This window comes from Solanum lycopersicum, chromosome 7 (assembly GCF_036512215.1).
Source record: "Solanum lycopersicum chromosome 7, SLM_r2.1".
Taxonomy (NCBI): domain Eukaryota; kingdom Viridiplantae; phylum Streptophyta; class Magnoliopsida; order Solanales; family Solanaceae; genus Solanum; species Solanum lycopersicum.
The window spans coordinates 34,234,302-34,257,171 of NC_090806.1; the positions used below are offsets into that span (position 1 = coordinate 34,234,302).

Genomic DNA, 22,870 nt, shown 5'->3' on the forward strand with positions numbered 1-22,870 from the left:
GTTTAGTTTCATTTTTTTTAAATCATATTCTATCTTTTTTTATAAAAAAAATATTACCTACGTACTTTTAACTATCCTTATTAAAGTTTTCTTCTTTTTTTCGTTAATTGTTTTATTTTATTTTTTGTTATAATATTTTTAAATTTAATTTACCGTTATTGTTATCGTCAATTTGAACATTCAATATTCAAGTACTACAAATGTTTGGATTCGTTTATGAATATTTTGATTTGTAAAGATGTGAATGATGTTATAAAAAATAATAATTTTTTTTAAAGATGTTGGTTGGGAAATTGAGTTTTTTTTTAGCAATAAAGTTAGATACTCCCTCTATCTCTGTTTAGTTGTCCACTTTAGAAGTGACACACATATTAAGGCACCAATTATTATCATAGATTAGGCATAATTTTACCATTTAACATAAAATATTATGCAACTCCCCAAGTATAATAAATGTATTTCTGGTTCCAAAAAGCATGCATGCATTACAACTTAGTTGTATTACAAATTTTCTAAAATTAAATAAGGGCATATTAGGAAAAAAATTATTGTCTTTTCTTGATTTGTTAAAATGGACCAGTAAATAAGGACAAATATAAAAGAAAATATGGACAAGTAAATAGAGACAGAGAGAATATTATTTAAAATTTAAATTTTGAATTAATTATGGATATATTTTCTTGGGGCTAATTTTGAGATTTTTTTTATTGAACGTGATATCCATTTTTAAAAAAAATTGGTAGACTTTTCTGTCTATTAATAAAAATAAGACATGTTATTACTTCTTATATTAGAAAAGGCATAATCAACATGCTTGCTTCAAGGTTATTTTTAAAGGCATAATCAACATGCTTGCTTCAAAGTTATTTTGGTCTTTACAATGCTTGCTTCAAGGGTTATTTTAGTCTTTACAATTAAATATATGGCTAGCTGTCTTCTCTTTGTTATTCAAGGGTTATTTTAGTCTTTACAATTAAATATATGGCTAGCTATCTTCTCTTTGTTATTCAAGGGTTATTTTAGTCTTTACAATTAAATATATGGCTAGTTGTCTTCTCTTTGTTAAACAATTTTGCCTTTTCATTTTCTCAGCTAACGTGTCTTCTTCTGGTAAAATGGAAATGCATGTCCTCCTCCTCCTATGTCTTCCTCCTGATTCTTCATTTATAATGATTCCCTATTTGCACATGGAAATTACTCTCTTCATCCTTCTCTTGGTAACGTTTTACATGTCAAATTTAAACTTTCGTTTTCCTTCATCTTCCTTTCAATCGATGTTCAAGTTCCAAATTTGATCTGGGTGTGTAAAATTTTCACTTATTTTTTCGTTTGGAATTGTTATTGATGCGGATAGTCATTGTAAAGTTACTGGTAGCTCTTTTATCACCTGTAAGGTCCTTTTTAAGTTTCCAAAAGTCGGAATCAAGAGTAAGCTCTGGAAGTCTACACCAATGTTTTCTCCATTCCTTTGACAAAATGCTTGTGCAGACAACATCTCGAAAAGGCAAACGTATAAGAATCTCATCAATTACAGTATTAGGGAGTTTGCTGAGAACAGATTGGTTTGGATCCATCATTTTTTTGTAAAACAAAAACAAAAGAGAAATATCCAAGAAAATAAGTCTTCACATTCAACAAGTAAAACTTAGTGTTCACATACCAAAATGAAATTGGTGAATAACCCTAAAATTTCTTGACTGAATGCATTTCAATACCAAAATTAGAATACAAAAATGGTTGTACGAGCTGTAATAATAGTTGAAAAACCTCCCGTCCCGAGTGGGCTTAAGACATGCCTTTACTAAAGAATTCTCGATCTTCTATCACCAAAGAAAAGGCCATAAAATAATTTAACTTAGTGCTCTACGGTTGTCTTCTTTTCTTTATGGATGAAAAACCTATGTATTTTCACATGCAGTAACTTTTGGTTCTCTTTTGTCAGATGTAGTGTTAGTTTGGTCTTCCAATTCAAATTTCTGGTTGTCTTCCTCTGTTCACATATGAAAAACCCATATATTTTTACATGCAGTAAATTTTGGTTGTCTTTTAATCAGGATGTATTTGAGCTACAAAATTCTTCCTGATTGTCTCCATTTTGGGTATATGATTTTCTTCTCCTTCACTGTTGTAAGTGTAGCTCTTGAAGATCCTCCAAAAACATACGACTTAGATTAAGATTATGTGGTGTGAGAATTTTCATTTTATAATTGATTCATCCTGATTCTTAGGACCCTTTTTTTTCCTTCTTTTTCCTCAATCTATGTGCTGCAGATAATTTTGTACTTTTTTAATTTACCACAAATCTGCACTGTGTAAAATGTGTTCTTGTTCTTGAATTCATTGTTGCAGAGACCCTTTTAATCCCAAAGGCCTTTCATGATTTTTTGATAAAGGTATGAGCTCTTTCTTATTATGGTTTCAGTTCATCGTTTGACTTGATGGTGGGGTTTAATTTCATATTGTTTTGTTCTGTGTAGTTGGTGAGTTGGTAATTTGATTTGTTGGTTTAATATTGGGGTTACTTTATTGATTCTGAGTTTAAAGATTCAAACTTTGTGCTTTTATGTTCTGTTTTAGGTTATTTTCATGTATTGTTTCTTCTTAGTTGAGCTGCTATATGCATTTTTTCCGATCAATATTTTACATCAATAGTAATTAAAAAATTATATACGCATATTATCAAAACAATTGAACTGTTGAATCCAAAACAAACAATAACTGAGAAGTCAATACAAGGACAACAAGTTTTCTTCCATCAGTAATCACCAACATTAATCAAAAGTTATCCAATAATTAGAAAATGGTAAAGAGATACATACTTTAGCCAATATAAGGAGATCTTTGTATGCCCATCGGTGTTCATAATTATGACTGCAACTCCTATATCTTTCCAAATGGACCTCAGTGGACCATCTTCAAGTGAGACCACCTGCAGAATTTTGGAAGATCATAAGTGCCCAAAGAAGTGGCCATCTCTTGTATGAAGGGGCAACTTTTCCTCAACATGTGTCTTTTATGTCTCTATTTACATACCTAAACTTTCAATTTCACTAATTACTCAACTTACTTTAATCTACCTTCACTTATAATAATAGTCTAATTGATTTTGATTTCTGTAAGTCATTGCTGGAGTAGGGAGGAATATTTCCCAACACTAAAACATACAACTAACATCTTACAATATGTTAGTTGAATATTTAGTGGCACAAAAACACAAGTACAATATGTGAATATCCAATGTTTCATATCATATTAGAGTATATGTGTACCATATTTTGCATTTGTAAATGAAGCACGAGCCATTATTTATATATACAAATGTTAGGCGAGTTTGTCATACAATATTTATATATATATATATGCCAGAATAGAAAGAAATATGTAGGTTGTAGGAATTAAGTTTATTCACCCAAAATAAGTTAGTAAATTAAATGCTGCAAATCACAACAAAATTATGGACAAATAAGACTAAGCAACATTTACTCCTTTGTGCTGGAATTTTTTTTGAGGGAATCTGAACAGTAACTTTTTAGAACATCATTGAGATGAACTTACATACATGTCCTGCTATATTGCATGAAGCATCTTTTATAGTGTCGAACATAAGTTTAACATTTCCATGTTGCCCATTCTTAAACGACTATGTGTCAAAAAGATGAAAGTCAATTATCAGGCATCTTCATACAATAAGCTAAGTTGATGTCAGTGAATTTTGCCAGTCTTTTTTATTTCTCTAGTGTTCTACTGAAGTCTTCTTCAATCCCTTTTTACCAATTCCAGATACTTGATCATCTCTCCAAGTATATACAACTAATCTAATCACTTCTTCTTTGATAATTGATTTTGAGTCACATTTCTGATTCCCTTACATTACAAGATTTAACCTTTTCCCATAAGATTGCATAACCATGTCCTCTCCATTTATACGGCTAAAAGAGTATCAGATGTTTCTCTTTTCCCCTTGGTGTGAATACAGAAGGTGTAGCAGCCCATCTCTCCTTATTAGCATCATTTTCCTAATATATACTTGTAATTATGTTATGGTTATATATTTGTCTACATCCCTACTACATTATGACTTTTTAGCTGGCAGAGTTTGCTTAAGCCTTTAGTCAATTGAGATGTGTTCAAAGATGCAAGAGGATAGTGGAATAGTGGTTTTAAGGATAGTTTTATGTTGCCCTTCAATATTTTCGCAAAGCTTTAATATATGACTATACAATTTCCATGAACTAAAGCATAAAGTGAGAGTAACATATACAGGGGATTCATATAGACTTCAATTAGTTTGGAATTGATGTCTAATTGTTTGTTAGTGAAAAAATCGCATCGCGTAATAGTCAGTTGTTTCCTTCTCAAATTATATGTTATTTCTGTCATGTCAAAAAACTAACTTCAGCTCTTCTCTTGTTTACTACCTATATTTCATAATCCATGGGATATCCTACAAATACAAATTCCAGCAATCATTCTGTGATAGAGCCACAAATGTCTTTGTCAAAAATGATTGAGTATATAATAGGAAAAAAAAACCATCTGCGAACATGTGCATATATATTAAGCTGAGGGACCAAATAGATCATAACGAATACCTTACAGCAACCCCGTGACCACTCAATTAAATGTTTTCATACCATAAATTTGGCCTTATATAGGCAACTTTCCCCCCTGCTAATAAAGATCAATTAATTATGACACCTTTTCATTTCTCTCTTTACATGTGAATGGTGATTTTTTCCCACCTGAAGTCTCCAGTGATTGTGATGTATTTCCTATTATAGTACCTTCTTCTTAATTTGTTACAGTAATCTTGTTAAAAGGGGAAATATTGTGACTTCACACTAGGAGCTGCCAGATGATATTAGTATGGATTTAATTTATATCCACTAAGAGTATAATGTTGAACATTGTCTTTCTGTTCAACTAGTGACTTTATAATGTATAGAAGATATTATTATGTCAACGTATAGAAATTAAACTCGATTGGTATGCCAATAATGACTTATCATATTGTGATTTAATAATGAGCCATATGCATTATTTTTCAAGAAGTGGCATCTATGGTGTTGTAGCATTACTAGAAGATTCTCTAAAGTCAAGCAGACTAAGACAAACTGATAAGCCTATCAAAGACTTGTGCCTCCATTCACTGAAATCCAAATCAAGTAACGTTGCTTCTCCATTTAACTTAAAACTCCAACCCAGAATGTAATGCAAACTAGCAAGCAAACCAGTACAAGCAGAGAACCCAGCATACATATTTTCTTTAAAAATTAAAGAGACGTCAAATTTATAAGATAACGGAGGAATTTTTGGTTTTAAGGAATTAGGTGAAAGAGTTGCATTAACTAATTTCGTAACATAATCATATTCAACCCAAACAAGAATGAATTTCCCACTCTTAAGATTCAAATCTTGTTTCGAATTTTGATCGTTAATAAAATATTCAGCTGCAGCTGATTTATTTGACTCTAGGCTGTTAATATTAATACCAACATGGTTATCATCAATATTACCAAACCCAAAATCACGTGCTGTGTCGAATTCAACAGCAAAAATATGGTTACAGAAGTTACCAATATCAGTAGCATTGAGCAGACCTAAGTACTGACTCGGCAGAGCGGTACTAAAGTCCTTTGATGGAGAAATTGTGAATGCTAGGCCATGGCCCCCGAGTTTTAGATACTCGGGGACTATGGCCAGCGCAAAACACGTTGACAAAGAGAAGGTAGAGGCATTAGTAGTAGGCTCGAAGTGGAAAGGTGAAGAGTAAAAAACATGTCCTATTAGTCTACTTGTGTCATTTGTTAATTGAATAAACCCATTTTGGCTTATTTTGGCTACTCCACTTAAGGTTTTGTCCTTATTTGGTTGATTAAATTTTGTGCAAATGAATTCATCAAGTTGAGATGAAGCAAGAATTGATAAGGAAATGGTAAAGCAGAGTAATGTGAGAAAATTGAACATTTTAAAGTAAGATATATAGAAGTAAAAGTGATTGTAAATCATTCAAGAATCGAGTTGAGAGAAAAGTTAGAGAAAAAAGAAGATGACATTTGTTGTAGGATATAGATATAGCTATAGATTATAGATCATAGTATAGTAAATAGTATGTAATATTTTAGAGATAGAATTGCATTAAATAACATTTCTGGAAAGGTATCATCATTGCATATAAATGGAATGACTGACAGTAACATGACGAATTTTAGCAGTAGAAAAAAGTCTTTCGAGGAACTCTACATGTTAGCAGTACTTTCATATCAGATAAAACTTACTCAATAGTTACCCACCAAAAGAGAGACAATAAGTAGGAATTCTCCATGGCTATGGCTACAACCCACTCTTCCTGCCTTGGTTGGGGTTAATTAGTGTGTACACACACATCATCCACCACACCTGTTCCTACTTCTCATTTCGTTCATAAAAATATTGCCAATTGTCGGTTAGCTTTATACGTATTTCAATTACTTCACATTATTATATACGATTTGAATTTTATCGATTATTTAAGAGCAACGCAAATACACAAATTTAGGTATTAATATTATAGGCAGTATGGCCATTGTGTTTAGGACTTAAAACTTTGCCAATGTATTTTGCTGGAAAACATGAATATATTTTCTAAATGGAGTTAGTTTACCTTTTATAACTACTCATAATAGATGTCTTAATTGAATTCGGTTTACCTTTTCTAAGTGTAACAACAGCTAAGCCTCCTACTTCTTTAAGATATAAATCATATGTTTTCCGTTTCTCCCCACTTTAAAAAGAGCTTAAGCATCCTCATCAGAGAAATTCTATCAAATCTACCAAAAGCAACTATACTGATTATGAGCTCATACAAACTATAATATACTAACAATGCCATTATGACTTACCGATTGATACTAATATTTTCATTCGAGTATTTAAATTTAATAAGTCTATTGTTTTGTTTGTCTAAGCTTTCATATATTCATATGGCTACACTAATATCATACGCTTGAGATGAACTATTAGAGATGATATTTGATAGATACAACTTGTTGAAAATACTAAATTCCTTTTACAATTAGTTTTTGCGTGCAGTGTGAAGATAGGAATTTGCAATTACTACTACTGCAGTTTCGGCGCTACAGGTATCTTCTTTTCCACCCGTTATTATGGGGTTTTTTTTACCTTCTGTATTAATTTACTGCATTTTTACAAAATTCTGCAAAGAATAATTTGGTTTGTTATAATTATTTTAAATTTTTTTACGCATGTAATTTGGGTTATTATAATTATTTTGAACTGTTTTATGCATGAGTAAGAAAACAAAAGTAAACATATAATTTATATCTCATATTCAGGATAGATAACAGTTCTACAAATGTCAGACAAAAGTAATAGAAATTATCTGAATACTAAAAAAGCTCACGCTGATAAAAAAGCAAGACAGCGTGAATTATATAAACTGGCACAATCCAATAAGAAAGATGTCAATCTAGCTGGCAGATGGGCAAACTTAGCCATCGAGAATAGTGCCTCCATCGGTGCTAGCTCCAGCACCACCACATTGTCTACTCATGAGCAAACTCTTAATAGAGGTAAAATAGCTAGATAGACTATATTCTAAATAATCTTTATCTACTAAAATTAGTTTTAAGAATTAACTACATTATGAAGGATATAGTTCAACAGAAATTAATTACATGGAAATCATCCAACCGATGACAAATTATGCTACCTTAAAAGATGTTTCCCGGTGTAAATTCTGCACTGCAAAAAGATTTGAGTATGAGTCGCCAGCATTTTGTTGTGGCAATGGTGTTGTGCGGCTTATTTCGCATCAAACACCGCCAACTGTAAGAAACCTATATTTAGGAAATACGAATGAATCTAAACAGTTTCGCACTTATATAAAAACTTACAATAACATTTTTGCATTCACATCTCTAGGAGTTAGTTATGACAAAGAACTAGCAAAAAAATATAAAGGTATATCCACATTTCGAGTTCAAGGAAAAATGTATCACTTTATAGATGACTTAGTACCAGCTACTGAGAAAGGAAGAAATTTACAATTATATTTCTTTGATAGTGAAAATGAATTGAGGAATCGATTAGAATGTTCAAGCAAACTGAATGAAGGTACTGTACAAAAACTGATGGAAATATTAAATGCTAATCCATACTCCATATTACTAAAGTCACTAATAAATATTCCACAATTATCTAACTTCTACATTGCTCTAAAATCCGATGCTGGTTTAGATCAAAGAGTGTACAACTTACCAACTGCATCAGAAGTTGCTGGAATATGGGTAGAGCGAGATGCTCAAAATTATACACTCACCCCTCATATTCGTGTATATACAAATAGCAATAGGAGTCAATTGGTAAATTATTATTACGGTTGTTATGATCCATTGCAGTATCCACTGTTATTTCCATATGGTCAAAATGGATGGCATTGTGGTATTCAGAAAATTGAACCTTTAGGTGCTTCTTCTTCTAGACAAAAATATTGTGAAAATGAACAATTACCAAGCATAACAAATATGACTACAATTGATGGATTTCTTGATATAGAAGCTGAAGTTATGCAAAAAGGAAAACGTAAAAGAAATAGTGTCTCCTATCGTGAATATTATTGTTATCAACTTCAAATGCGAGATGATGAAAATATAATTCTACATTCAAGAAGATTGTTTCAACAATACACTGTTGACCAATGGATAAAAATTGAAACTCAACGATTAGATTTTGCTTCTTTCAATCCGGATTTATATAGAACAGATGTATTAGGAGGATTGCTAGATGTTTTACGACGGGGTGAAAGAAATGCTTCACAAGTAGGTAAACACAAATTTCTCCCACTTAGCTATACAGGAGGGCCAAGAGATATGCGTAGACGATACATGGATGCAATTGCATTGGTTCAACATTTTGGGAGACCTGATATATTTTTAACCATTACATGTAACCCCTCTTGGCCAGAGATCAAAGAAAATCTTCTAGCAACTGATGAAGCACAAAATAGACCCGATTTAATTTGCCGAGTATTTCGTGCAAAATTAGAGGAACTAAAAAAGGATTTGTTAAAGAAACACATATTCGGTAAATTCTTGACATATATGTACACAGTAGAATTTCAGAAACGAGGACTTCCTCATGCTCATTTTCTAATTATACTTGATGAATGATTCAAAATACTTACACCTGAAGCCTATGATAGATTTGTTTCTGCAGAATTACCAAATCCTACTGGAAATCCTCACCTATATTCACTCATTACACAACACATGATTCATGGACCTTGCGGTGAACTAAATCCAACAAGTCCCTGTATGAAAAAAGGATATTGTAAATTTAAGTATCCAAATGAGCTTGCTCATGAAATGACAAAAGGAAAAAGTTCATATCCTATTTATAGAAGACGCCATACAGGAAACTATGTGGAGATTAGAAAACATCTTCTTAATAATTCATGGGTTGTCCCTTATAATTCCTTTGTATTATCCAAATATAATTGTCATATAAACGTACAGATTTGTTCAGCTATTAAAGCAGTTAAATACATCTATAAATACATATGCAAAGGACATGATAAAATCGCATTCCAAATTCATACTAATGATACAAATATAGAAGTTGATGAGATAAAAGAATATCAATCAGCTAGATGGGTTTCCGCGCCTGAAGCAGCATGGCGTATATTTGCTTTTAATATCAATGAAATGTCTCCTAATGTATACCATCTTCAACTACATCTTAATGGACAACAACTTGTTTCGTTCAAAAGTATTGATAATATTAGTAAAATTATAAATAATCCAATGACTCAAAAAACAATGTTAACTGAATTTTTGTAATGAACACAGTTAATCATACAGCTAAAAGTTTAAACTTATTATATCGAGAATTTCCTGAATATTTTGCCTGGTCAAAAACAGATAAAATGTGGACAATTCGTAAGCGTGGAAATGCTATTGGACGTGTTGTCACTTGTCATCCTACCGAAGAAGAAAGATACTACCTTAGATTACTTTTAATGAACATAAGAGGACCAAAATCATATGAAGACTTGCTAACGGTTAATGGAAAATTATGTACAACATTTAGAGAAGCAGCTGAAAAAAGAGGATTATTACTTTCAGATAATAATTTAATAGAATGTATGTCTGACGCTGCAGATTATCAAATGCCAGCAAGTCTTAGACATTTGTTTGCTATGTTACTGATATATTGTAGCCCAAGTAATCCAAAAGAATTATGGGAAAAATTTGAAATATCCTTATTAGAGGATTTTATGAGAATTCCAAACATTAATACAACGGAAATTCGTTATAGGGTGTTAACACATATTAATGATATTCTTCATTCATTTGGTCGTGATATTAATGAATTTAAACTAATTCCTGAATTAATTAAAGCATCTGCACTATCAAAAGAAGCTACATATGCTTACTATGAAAGAAATCTTACTGTGAGTGAAGAAGATCTGCTTCTACAAAATAAATTAAACACTGCACAAAAAAGGGCTTACAATATAATCTTAGAAAGAATATTTTCACATAAATCAGGTGCATTCTTTATAGATGGCCCTGGAGGAACTAGTAAAAGCTTTTTATATCGTGCTCTATTAGCAACAGTTAGATATAGAGGATTTATAGCTTTGGCAACTGCAAGTTCAGGTGTAGCAGCTTCGCTGCTTCCAGGTGGTCGCACTGCTCATTCCCGTTTTAAAATTTCAATAAATATCGAAGGAAAGTTCAGTTGTAACATTAGTAAACAAAGTTCTCTGGCATCTTTAATCCGTGATGCAAAACTTATAGTATGGGATGAGATTTCAATGGAAAAAAAAGAAGTAGTTGAAGCTCTTGATTTACTTTTGAAAGATTTAATGGAAACAAGAATACTATTTGGTGGAAAAGTTATTGTTTTTAGTGGGGATTTCAGGCAAACTCTTCCTATTGTTCGTAGTGGAAAAAGAGAAAAACTTCATTAATCAAAGTCTGTTATGCTCTCAAATTTGGAATCAACTTGAAAAATTACAGTTGCTAGAAAACATGCGTGCAAAAACAGATCCAACCTTTTGTGAATACCTAATGAAAATTCGTAATGGAATCAAAAAAAAATTTTACAAAGGAAAAATTCAAATTCCTCATTCTTTAATCATACCGTTCGAGAATGAAAAAGATTCATTGAATCTTTTATTTAAAGTTACTTATCCGAATTTGCACACCTCTTACTCAAATCTTTCTTTCATCACTTCTCGTGCTATTCTAACAACAAAAAATGATTTTGTTGACGAAATAAATGATATGTTAATCACTCAATTTCAAACTACTGAAAAAACATATCTAGCTACCGATGAGACCATGGATCCAAATGATCAAAGTGAATATGAAGACTTATTGCATACTTTGAATCCCGTTGGCTTACCTCCTTACAAATTAACGTTAAAAAAATTGTCCAATTATGTTATTAAGAAATCTAAATCCCTGTGAAGGATTATGCAATGGTACACGTTTAATATGTAATGATTTCAGATCACACGTTATCAGCGCCACAATATCTAATGGTGATTTTAAAAATACACATGTATTCATTCCTAGAATACCACTACTAACATCAGAAGATGAAAAGTTACCTCTACGATTTAAAAGGATACAATTTCCAATACGATTGTGTTTTGCAATGACAATTAATAAAGCATAAGGCCAAACTTTAGGTTTCATATTTGAAGTTCAAGTTGAAGATTAACTGAAGAAGGATTTATTTATTTTTTTGAATGTATATATATCTATATTTTTTATTTTTTTCGCTATTTTATTTATTCGAATGTTGTAACAATTGTAACCCTAAAGATCGTATAATAAATTTATTTGGGGGTCGTCTAGGGGAGGGGGATTTATATGCTTATTTGTTCGTTATATATATATATATATATATATATATATATATATATATATTAGAAATCATGCCTATAGGTTTGTCTTTAACCACCTAAATTTAATGTTTATAGGTGTTATAATCTAATCAATTTTCAATTTGCTTGATGCTTTGTCAATAAGTCTAAAAAATAATAATAAATTAGATTCCATTAATTTTTTTTAATGTTAAAATAAAATCATAATAATTTAGTAGGCTGATTAGATTTAGCATCATCTTGTCATGTAGAAACTATGTCTAAGGTTTAATTTGTTCATAACATTTAAATTTACAAAATTAGGCATATATATGTTACTTTTTTTTGAACACCTAGAAATCATGTCTACAGGCTTGTAAATAAACTCTTAACATATCCTTAAAAGATAGTAAAATTCGGTCGTGCATATTTGTGCCCTTCCCTCTAAAATTAGTTAATATTATTTGATTAGTAATCCTATTTGTTTTCTTGACAATTTTCGCATTTATGACGCAATATGTTGTTTCCTTAAAATAGTGATAATAATTTAAAGTCATTTTATGCATTTAACAAACTACTTGGCTTTTGAATATTGCATATCAAAACCTTAGCATTTAATAAATTTACTACCTTAATGTTTTTACTAGTTTACATAAAAGTCATTATTCAATCTTCCTTTGAAATTTTGGATTGATTATGACATTATTTTTTAAATAAATTACAAGTACTATCTCCTAACCTATCGTTAGTGGGAAAGTCAAAGGAACTATGAGGTCTAGTTCCAATTTTTAAACCGACGCATCCTCGGAAGTACCACCTACTCATAAATTTCAAAAAGAATTATGTGCATTTATATGTAAATGTTTATGTGCCTACGTGTGAACTAAATCTTTTAAATCATTTTTCAAAACATAACTATTTTTTAGACCGACCTCAAATCAAAATTGTTTCTATGGTGGAGGAGCGCGATCAATAATATCGTGGCATCATCCCTATAAAGAAACAAACATTTTTTTAAAAATAAAAATTCATATTCAAAACTTGCTCAATTTTCAAAACCTTACTTTCTCACATATTAATTGTTTAATATTTATAAATTTTGTTTATAACTTAGTCTCATGCTTAAATATAAATAAAACTTGATTGTTTATTTATTGCTATCACCTAGCCTTGCATGCTTAAATTAATAAAAAATAGTATTAATTGTTTTGTATTTGTTATCACTTAGCAAGATTAAATAAACTATTAAATGAAGTGACTTTTTTTGCTAATTGTAACCCCCACATAGATTGCATGAGATACGGCCGGGACCCACACTTGTGGACCTCGAGGGATGCCTAACACCTTCCCCTCGAGGTAATTTGAACCCTTACCCTAATTCTCTGGTTGTTGACCTTAGTTAGACTTAGTTAGGTTAGATAGGTGCCCTAACGCGCCTTAATTCGTTAGGTGGCGACTCCAAACTCAAAATACCAAAAGAGTTGTTAGGTCGTGCACAAAACCCGTTTTCTGCGAAAATGGGGCGCGACAATAATTTGTGTTATAGAGAAGTTCGTTACTGTTTGGGTTCAATGCTATTGATTTTCTTGCAAAATATAGAAAAAAATTAAATTGGAACCTGAGCGGATACCAGTGCATTTAAGATATTGAATTGTTTTTTTAAGCAAAATCACATGCAAATTTTTAGGAACGACAGTGCTGAAGATTATAGAGTAAATGAAATATTATTATACAGATAATGAGGGAGGATAAATAATGTCTTCCTCAACTGCTTTCGGAGACTTCGATAAAAAATGTCTTCCTCAACTGATTTTGTAAACGCATAGAAAAACCTGATAAATATGTGAACTAATATTTCAGAATTAATTTTTCTGCTAAAAGTGTTGCTTAATGTTATTGCTGTTGTGTTCCTTAAATAATTATCTACAAAATCAGTACTTACATATTTTACTGTAGCCTTCATTCTGTTGATTAAACCATCATGTCCATGGCAAAAGCTCCCCTTATACTCATATCCTTTAAATTTTATATTTCCCGTAAAAGAAACTTTTCTCAACAATTCAAACCACTTTTGAATTTTTATACCAACTATATGTTATTTCACGTACCTAATATTATTCTAATTTCATTAAATTTCTCATAGGAAACTCAAATACAAGTTATCATGCACGGTACTGATATCGCACATTATGCAAATGAGTTTGTTCCTTTCCAAACATATTTGCTATCAAGGGCATTTGTCTCTGAGTCAATCAAGGCGTATGGAATACCTCTTCATCAATTCAGCTGGAAAATTGATAAGGGCACAATTGTTGAACCAATAGATAAAGTCATACCCCCTGAAGAACCATTGCTGCCACCAACGCTGCTAAAAACTACATCGTTTGACAGTTTCGATTATCAAGCTATAGGCTTTGAATTCAGTATTTCTCAAAATATATTTAAAGTATACTTACCAGACATATAATTCATTTTTCATAACTATTACCACTTACTAATAACTCTTTAATTCTTGCAAGACATTCTTGCCCTCGTGATAAATGGTAGTCCTCCATCATATGCCTCAAACGGAAGCAGAATTCAAGAATTCATCATCATTGACTATGAGTAAGTACAATGTTACTTTTCATCTTATATCCTTCTGTTTTCTATGTGCTTGTGTCAAATAACTGGATTTTTTTATTAATGAATAGTGATGTCATCTTCCTTTTCGTCAAAGTTGAAGGTGCAAATTTGATCTAGGTGTCTTATTGACCCTCTTTCTTGGAAAGTAAATTTTTTAAAAAAAATTCGCTTCTCTGTGATTGCAAGCATCTCATATTTGAATGTTACCTTACCATGGTATATAGCTTGATCTAAGTATCTAAGATTTCACTCAATTTCGCAAAGTTTTCTGCTGCATCTACTTCTTCATTCATAATGTTGCCCAAAAGAGAAAAGAAAAAAATAAATAAGGAGAAAAAGATAAGTTGTTTACCACATATTGATAAAAAGTGTCCAATTATCGCATGGATTGTTCAAATTTCCTTTACAAATCACTAACTGGATGCTATGGAATTGGGAATGGAGGATGAGGTTGATCTTCTGATTTTGATTTTATTGTATAGCTTGATATATCGGATTTATCTAATTGTGGTGCACTTAAACTTGCGGCACATCTATTGTTATTAATGTTTGATTATCCTTCTGATTGACTGATTAACTTGATCAAGAGTGACAAATATAATATGCCAAGACCCATAGACAACACTAACCAGCCACTTTAATGGAAGAATTAGTCAATTCTATTTGAATGTTACCTTACCATGGTATATAGCTTGATCTAAGGATCTAAAATTTCACTCAATTTCGCAAAGTTTTCTGCTGCATCTATATCTTCATTCGTAATGTTTCCCAAAAGCGAAAAGAAAAAAATAAATAAGAGAAAAATTGGTTACCACATTTTGATAAAAATTTTCCAATTATCGCATGGATTATTCTAATTTCTTTTGCAAATCAGTAACTGGATGCTATGGAATTGGGAGTGGGGGATAGGGGTGATCTTCTGATTTTGATTTTATTGAATAGCTTGAAATATCAGTTTTATCTAATTGCGGTGTACTTAAACTTGCAGCACAAGTATAGTTATTAATGTTTCATTATCCTTTTGATTGACTGATTAAACTTGATCTTTAGTCAATTCTATTTGTGTTTTCTGCTGCATCTATTTCTTCATTCATAATGCTTCCCAAAAGCGAAAAGAAAAAAATAAATAAGGAGAAAAAGATAAGTTGGTTACCACATTTTGATAAAAAGTTTCAAATTATTGCATGGATTGTTCTAATTTTCTTTGCAAATCAGTAACTGGATGCTATGGAATTGGGAATGGGGGATGGGGTTGATCTTCTGATTTTGATTTTATTGAATAGCTTGAAATATCAGATTTATCTAATTGCAGTGTACTTAAACTTGTAGCACAACTATAGTTATTAATGTTTGATTATCCATTTGATTGATTGATTAAACTTGATCTAGGTTTGTCAATATTATCAAATTTGATTATGGCGACATATTAATGGTTAACTTGTAAGCTCATTCTTATAAGGAATGTCATGCACATTGTTGGTATTCAAGAGTGACAAATATAATATGCCAAGACCCATAGACAACACTAACCAACCACTTTAATTGAAGAATTAGCCAATTCTACAGGTTGCTCTCTAAAAAAAAAGGGAACACCTAGCTATTTGAACAATCTAAGTATGCTTACTATGTCTTTGTTTAGCCAGAATTCTTCTTCTACTTATGACCAAAAGGAATACCCTTCGATAAGACAAGGGATCATCAACTTCAGGTAAAAAATTTTTATTGCTAACATGTGCCAATATCTAGCAGTTTCTGTATGTAAATATCACTTGAGATGAATGAATTACTTTGGCAACATTTTTATCTAATATGAGTTCAATATACTAGCTATTTGTCTCCCCTCCATTTTCAGCTTTCACAAGCACCACCAGTTCCACTACCCTCCCCGCTTACCATCTCCTTTACATATTTGGCATTTTAGATGTTACTTGATTACCACTATTAATACTATACCATTTGTAAGCCTAACTTTAATGTAATGTTTATCAGAAAGATGTTGCTTTTGATCTATGATAATTGCGGACCAGAATAAAAAAGACAATATAAATAATTATTAAAGTTGTTGAGTAATTCTAATTGCCGGTCAAAATTCATCCTATAAAGTTAAAAAAAACTACAAACCTAATAACGGATCTCATAGTGTTCACCAAGGTCTTGCAATTTCAGCTTTCTCTTTGATCCTAATTGGAAAACAACAGTAGGAATGTTGCATCCTACTTTGATGATATTCATTTTATTTGTGTATATACAACAATTGTAACACATTTTTCTTTACTTTCTTTCATGAACTTTTTCCCAAATTTGCTTGCATCTGTGTAAGTTATGATCTATTATAACACTGTTTATCTTTTTTTTAAAATGAAAATAGGAGGAAACCAACAAAACTCACTCTCTGGGAAGAATTCATTGACCTATATGGAAATAAACTTCTCAAACATCTGAAAGAACTTCAAGAATTTCCAGTAATTATTGCCAGAAAAGTGGCCAAATCAAAATCATCTTCAGGTAAAATCAAACATATTAACAACAATATCTCCTATAACACATATTAATCGAATTAACACCAATGAATTTAACAATATGCATGCCTTTCAAACAGATTTGGTACAATAATCCAGATTGATCCTCCATACCCACAAGCTATCTCATTAAAGACATGGTATTCAAAATACACCTCTCCATAAATAAATAAATATATTCACATCTTTAACATTTTTTACATATAGGTCTGATGAAATAAAATCGATTCTCAACACATACACAACAAAAAGCACCACAGCTACAGGCTCTCTCCTGTTTGTGCCATTTGAAGAACACATAGTGCCTATTGTCAACATCCAGCAACAATCTTTGGTATATGCATCATCTACATCTTAAATCTCTTCATGAAATAAAATGTTAATATAATTTACCATTTCATATGTATGCACAGGGGCAAGTATTCCACGTGCAAGCTCAATTGTTAATATCCAATGAAACTTAAAAATTCTGTGTCTTAGTCTGCTCTTACTGCAAGCAAGTATTTCCAAGGATTTGGACAGAGAGAACATTCTATTGTACAACCTGCCGTCGATCAACACAACTCACACCAAGGTATGAAAATCATATCAGTAAGATCAATAACTGCATAACCATAACGTCCTTGAATTTAAATTTGGTACGTTAAATTTTTTAATTTTTTTGCACTGATTTAGCTATATTTTGGAAGTCATCAGTTCAAAATCTATATTCCTTATATCAATTGCTAAACTTTCATAGTTTTCACATATGTATATATGTAAAGATGATTTTATCCCATGTGAGACTTTGATTAATTTTAGGATGAATTTATCCCGTGTTTGGTTGGAGATTATACAATCACAAGATAATTTTTTTAGAACTATAGTGTTTCTGCTACTACTTATATGATTTTGATAAGTAAAATGCATGCATTAATTAGTTTGTTCAAGCTTAGACAAATTGGATAAGTTAGCGTTATTTTACTCTTGGATGCTTTAATAAATAACAAATAGAGAAAACATCAAATAACTACAACAAAATTCGACAACCCTTTTTACCTTTGGTTGGAAGATGGATGAAAAGTTGTTTTCATTTTCTCAAAACAGTACATCTACTCAATAAATCCAACTCATTATTAGATTAATAAGAACCCATCTTTACTCTTTAGTTAAGTTGTCATTGTATGGGAGTCTACTTTGTTGAATCCAGAGTCTTAACTATTAGAATTTGTTAGAAGTCAATTATTCATGATAAAGACAGACAACAAAGTTTTGATAATGGAATTTTATTCAAGACTAGAGGACTTTGCTACTTCACCACTGAACCAACATTTGACATATAAACGCAAACGTTCCTTGTATAACTCTCAACTCATACAGCTTGCACAAAGACTCTGAAGTATTTACTTGCACTATATCTGTGGAAGCTGACCTAGAAACAATAAGATATCTTACCAAAGTAACATGAAATTTAGTTCAAAATTCCTTTGGATATGCTTAATAAGATTAATTCTCTTTTCTTATCATTAGTTAATCACTTTTGTCATGAGCTGATATAGTTTGTTAGAATTCAGTTAGAAGATATTTTGTAGATCAGTGCTATAAATAGCATTACATTCTCTTTTAGGGATAACCATAAGAAGAAAAAATGGACAACTAAATTGGGTTATTGGGAGCAGGAAATAAAATTGAAGAAGAAGAAGACTCTGAGATATATAAAATCACTTTCTATAAACAGATATTATCCGCTGGCTGACGTCCTTACTTTCTTATAAAGTTATATAAATACCACCTTTGTTTTGGTAGAAATATTTGATTGCATAACATATGAGGATATGAATGATTAGTAAAAGTGTATGCAACAAATATATTTTAGGTTATAAAAAGATAATTAACTAAATAACAATTTCCAATTTAAAAAACTATTATTGAACATAAACATATTGAATTTTGCCCAGATGCCAGTTTGAAGTAACCATCAAGGATTATACTGGTTCAACAACAGCCATGATTTCAGATAAAATTGGAGAAGAACTATTGTCTCTAACTGTAGCAGAAATTCATGACATACGCTGCATCACGGTAAAACACTCTACAACCTCTCATTCCTTGCTCCTTGGTGGGTGTGCGGATAATGTTTAATCTAACAATGAAGAAGTTGATGAGTTTTCATCCATGTGACTGGACAAAATCTAATGAAAAACTATATGCTTGTTATTGAAGGCTTCTTTTGCATTCCTTTGCCTATTTTCTCATTCACTTATCGCAAGGACATTCAAGTATATATAATAGTTCAATCCAATTCAATTAATTAGCTTTGCTTGTTCATTTTTGAGATATTGTTGTGTTGGTATTGTTATTGTCAATATTGTTAATTTTTCTTGTAAATTTTTGAACTTCAGAAGTGAACAAACATAGGTTATATTACTGGTTTTCATTCCATTATATTTGGTTTGTTTGCTCTATTTTTTTGGTGATTGTCTTATCTTGGTGAATATTATTGGTTTGACAAGCTATATTGATCTCTTTTGAACTTTATTGTTTTGTTTGGTGTTATTCATTAAAAAAAATATTTTATTTTTTACACTATTTTAATGAGTTTTAAAACTCCAACAATTTTAATCTCACTTTTCCATTTTGAATATCTAAAATTTGATACAGTTTTGATTTAGCTTTGTGTTTATGATTATGTTAGTATTTTTTATTTATTATTGTTATGTTTGTATTTTAGTTTTTGAGTGAGTTTCTTCCATCTTTCAAAAACAACTGTTGTCACTTGTATCCGTGCAACACAAACTGCTAGGTGAGAATTCAACGTCCAAATAAAGAAGTTGTTTGCCAAAAACAAGGACGCATCTTCAGCAAAACTGTTTATCATGTCAATCATCGCGAAAGATGTTGTTAGCAATCTGCCACTGCCCATCAACGCACCAACAACTCCAGAAAGCAGTAAACGCAAGCTCAAGCAAATCATAATAAAAAGAAGACTAAAAGGTATCCTCTCTACACGACTCTCAATTGCTATGCAGCAACAAATGTTGTTTGTCCTATTAATTTTAAAATAGATTATTGTATATGTATTTCTTCAACATTTGATACTCTCCTTTTGTTATAGTGTAATACTTTTTTGCAATATGGTTGGCAACACCATTTTGTCTTGATGGCGTACACTTTTGGTGCTGATAGCATGGACTCTGCTGCATAATTATAAGAAATTGACAGGTAATTAAATCTTGCAACCAATGATAAATTTTTAAACAAACCAGTACTATACTCAACATTAACTCCTCCTCATAACTATATATTAAATTCATTTTCCATCTTATTTACAGGTGCTTTTTGAATGATGCTGACTAATAGTCAAAATGCAGCATTATGTAAATATTGTACATATCCAACCTAAATAACACAGCCATGACAACGAACAAAACAACCGCCAACCATATTTCATATATATATATAATATATCTATCCATCTCTCTCTCTCTCTCTCTTTCTCTCTCTCTCTCTCTCTTCGACTCATACATTCTATATGTTTATATTTAACACAAACAAAAATCTTCCAATGTTGGGCCCGTACTTGCACGGGCCACCTCTACCTAGTATAGATAGAATTTGTAAAGAATAAATTAGGGAAATTTCAAACCTACCCCATTTTTCGAAAATCCACAGTTTTGAACAGTATATCTTTAATAATATTTTTTTTATAAACAGTTTTAGAAATTGAGTTTTAGTTGATTTTTTAAAAAATGAAAAAAAAAACTACCTCATTTCAACTTATCCACAGTTTAACATTTTTATTTTCATATAATAAGTTTTTAACTTTTTTTAATGGTAACTCTTTTTCTTCTTACATTCAGTTTTTAAACATATATTTTAAATAATACTTTTTTTTTCGCTTTTTACTTCCCCTATTATATATAGATTAATTTTATATTTTAAAAAAAAATCAAAAATCAAATCGAATTCTAAGGGGGTTCAAAATATAATATTTAACTCATTTAGGGTATCATTTTACTTACATATACGATATAATTTTTCAACAGTGGGTGTCCGGTTGAAAATAGGTATTTAGTGTTTTGTTAGAATTTTATAAATGAATTGGTCAAATATACATATTTATTAATGTTTTATTGATTTTAAATATATTCTACTATTAAAGATACACATCTATAATAGTTCTTGATACTTTTTTTGTACGAATAAGAGATGTTTTTCTCTATAACATTGAGAAAACAAGAGGTTTTTCATCTTAAAAATTCAAATTTGCATAATTCATCTAATATCATCAGTTAAGGAAAAAAAAATAATTATGGCTTCAATGGAGTTATAATTATAATCTCCACTTAGTGTGATCTATGTTAAGGATTGAACGAACTTTTAAGTTCAAAAGCTTTAATATATAATAATATCCATCATTTAAAAATATTTTCTAAAACAAGATATTTAAAAAATACTTTTATTCAATAGGGTTTGTACCATAGGGCATATTGTTATGTATCTGACAAGCGTAATAAGTATTAAAATAGACGTCTTTTTTATGCCTTGACGGCTATTCAAGACTCATTTGAGAGACAAAAGGTTCAAAGAATTAAAAATTAATCAGTCCCATCTACAATTTTCTCTCCACATATTAAATAAATCATCCTTCGGATTATAATTTTATATAAGTTAAAAAATAAATTAATATAAAATGACGATCTCATGATATCGGTATTTTTATTTGATCTAATTACTTTTAATAAAAGCGTCATCCAAAGATCGATTTATTTAAAATGTTCCTACTAATCATAATTTTGCTCGAATGATATTAAATTTTCGTTTTACACCTTGAATTGTTTGTTAAAAAAAGTGTAACAATTTTGTGTACTTCTATAAATAAAAAATAGATCAATAATCCATGTTTATAGAATGAAAACTATGTTGATATGAATACCGACTACAAGTAGTCGGTTCTTATGAAAAATAAAGCGTGAAATTTTTCCCAAAAAATGATTTATTTAAGAGTTGATGCAAAATCAGTAATTATATACATGATTTTACTCCTTTAGAAAGAAAATAAAGATCTTGTAGTCAGTGGTGGACCCACAATTTTTGTTCAGGAGGTTCGAAAAATAAAAATATAAACATCTAAATAAGTCTTTCGAAATGGGCTCTTTGATTTTTTTTGGGTTTAAAACCACACTTTGGAACGTTTTTAAAAATAAAAAAATGCTTGAAAAACATAATTAATTTTTTTTAAAAAAAATAAACTAAAACTATAAAAAAAAAAAGATGTTGTTGTAGGGATTCAAACCTTGGGCGTGCAACTTAACATGGGTCTTACCATTGAGCCATCTATTTTTGTTTGTTATTGAGGGGGTTAAAAATAAATGCATCTACAGAAATATAGAAAATTTACCTTATATTTATCGTGTATTTTTTTGCCGAGGGTGTTCGTGTGAACACCCCGGACCCGACGTGGGTCTGCCCCTGCTTGTAGTTATTTTCAAACATACTCACTTCTTTTTTTTTATGGCAACTACATTAGTTCCTGTCCTCTTGATCATGTTAGCCTGAGAAAAAATATTATCTTGATTATTTTGATACTTAACGAACTACAAAAAATCATTTCATTGAATACATGAGCGTGTCAATTTTTTCAGAACAAAAATTTAAAAAAAGGGTATAATTATTGTAAAGAAAGCTCAGAATGTAACAAGAAAAAGACAAGAAGTATAAGATAGAGGAGAGAATTTTCTTATTCAAGTGTGTCATACAATGGTGAATGATATCTCTATTTATAGTGTTGAGATATCATAGTCAAAGGTTACCTTGGAATTATACATAGTTATCATCAAGGTTCATATCACCATAAAATCTTATCACA

General features: G+C 30.6%; 1 long non-coding RNA gene across 2 annotated transcripts; it reads left to right on the forward strand.

The window, feature by feature from the left end:
* The first annotated feature begins 719 nt into the window (after positions 1-719).
* On the forward strand, positions 720-20,470 carry LOC104648236 (uncharacterized). 2 transcript variants are annotated; one of them, XR_003247449.2, is made up of 11 exons: positions 720-1,217; positions 2,350-2,393; positions 7,059-7,121; positions 14,022-17,008; positions 17,103-17,162; positions 17,230-17,356; positions 17,436-17,596; positions 18,960-19,083; positions 19,733-19,995; positions 20,117-20,223; positions 20,334-20,470. It is a non-coding gene; the product is annotated as an uncharacterized lncRNA (long non-coding RNA). The 2 variants fall into 2 exon arrangements; XR_742337.4 differs by having other exon boundaries at positions 19,805-19,995.
* Positions 20,471-22,870: the final 2,400 nt, after the last annotated feature.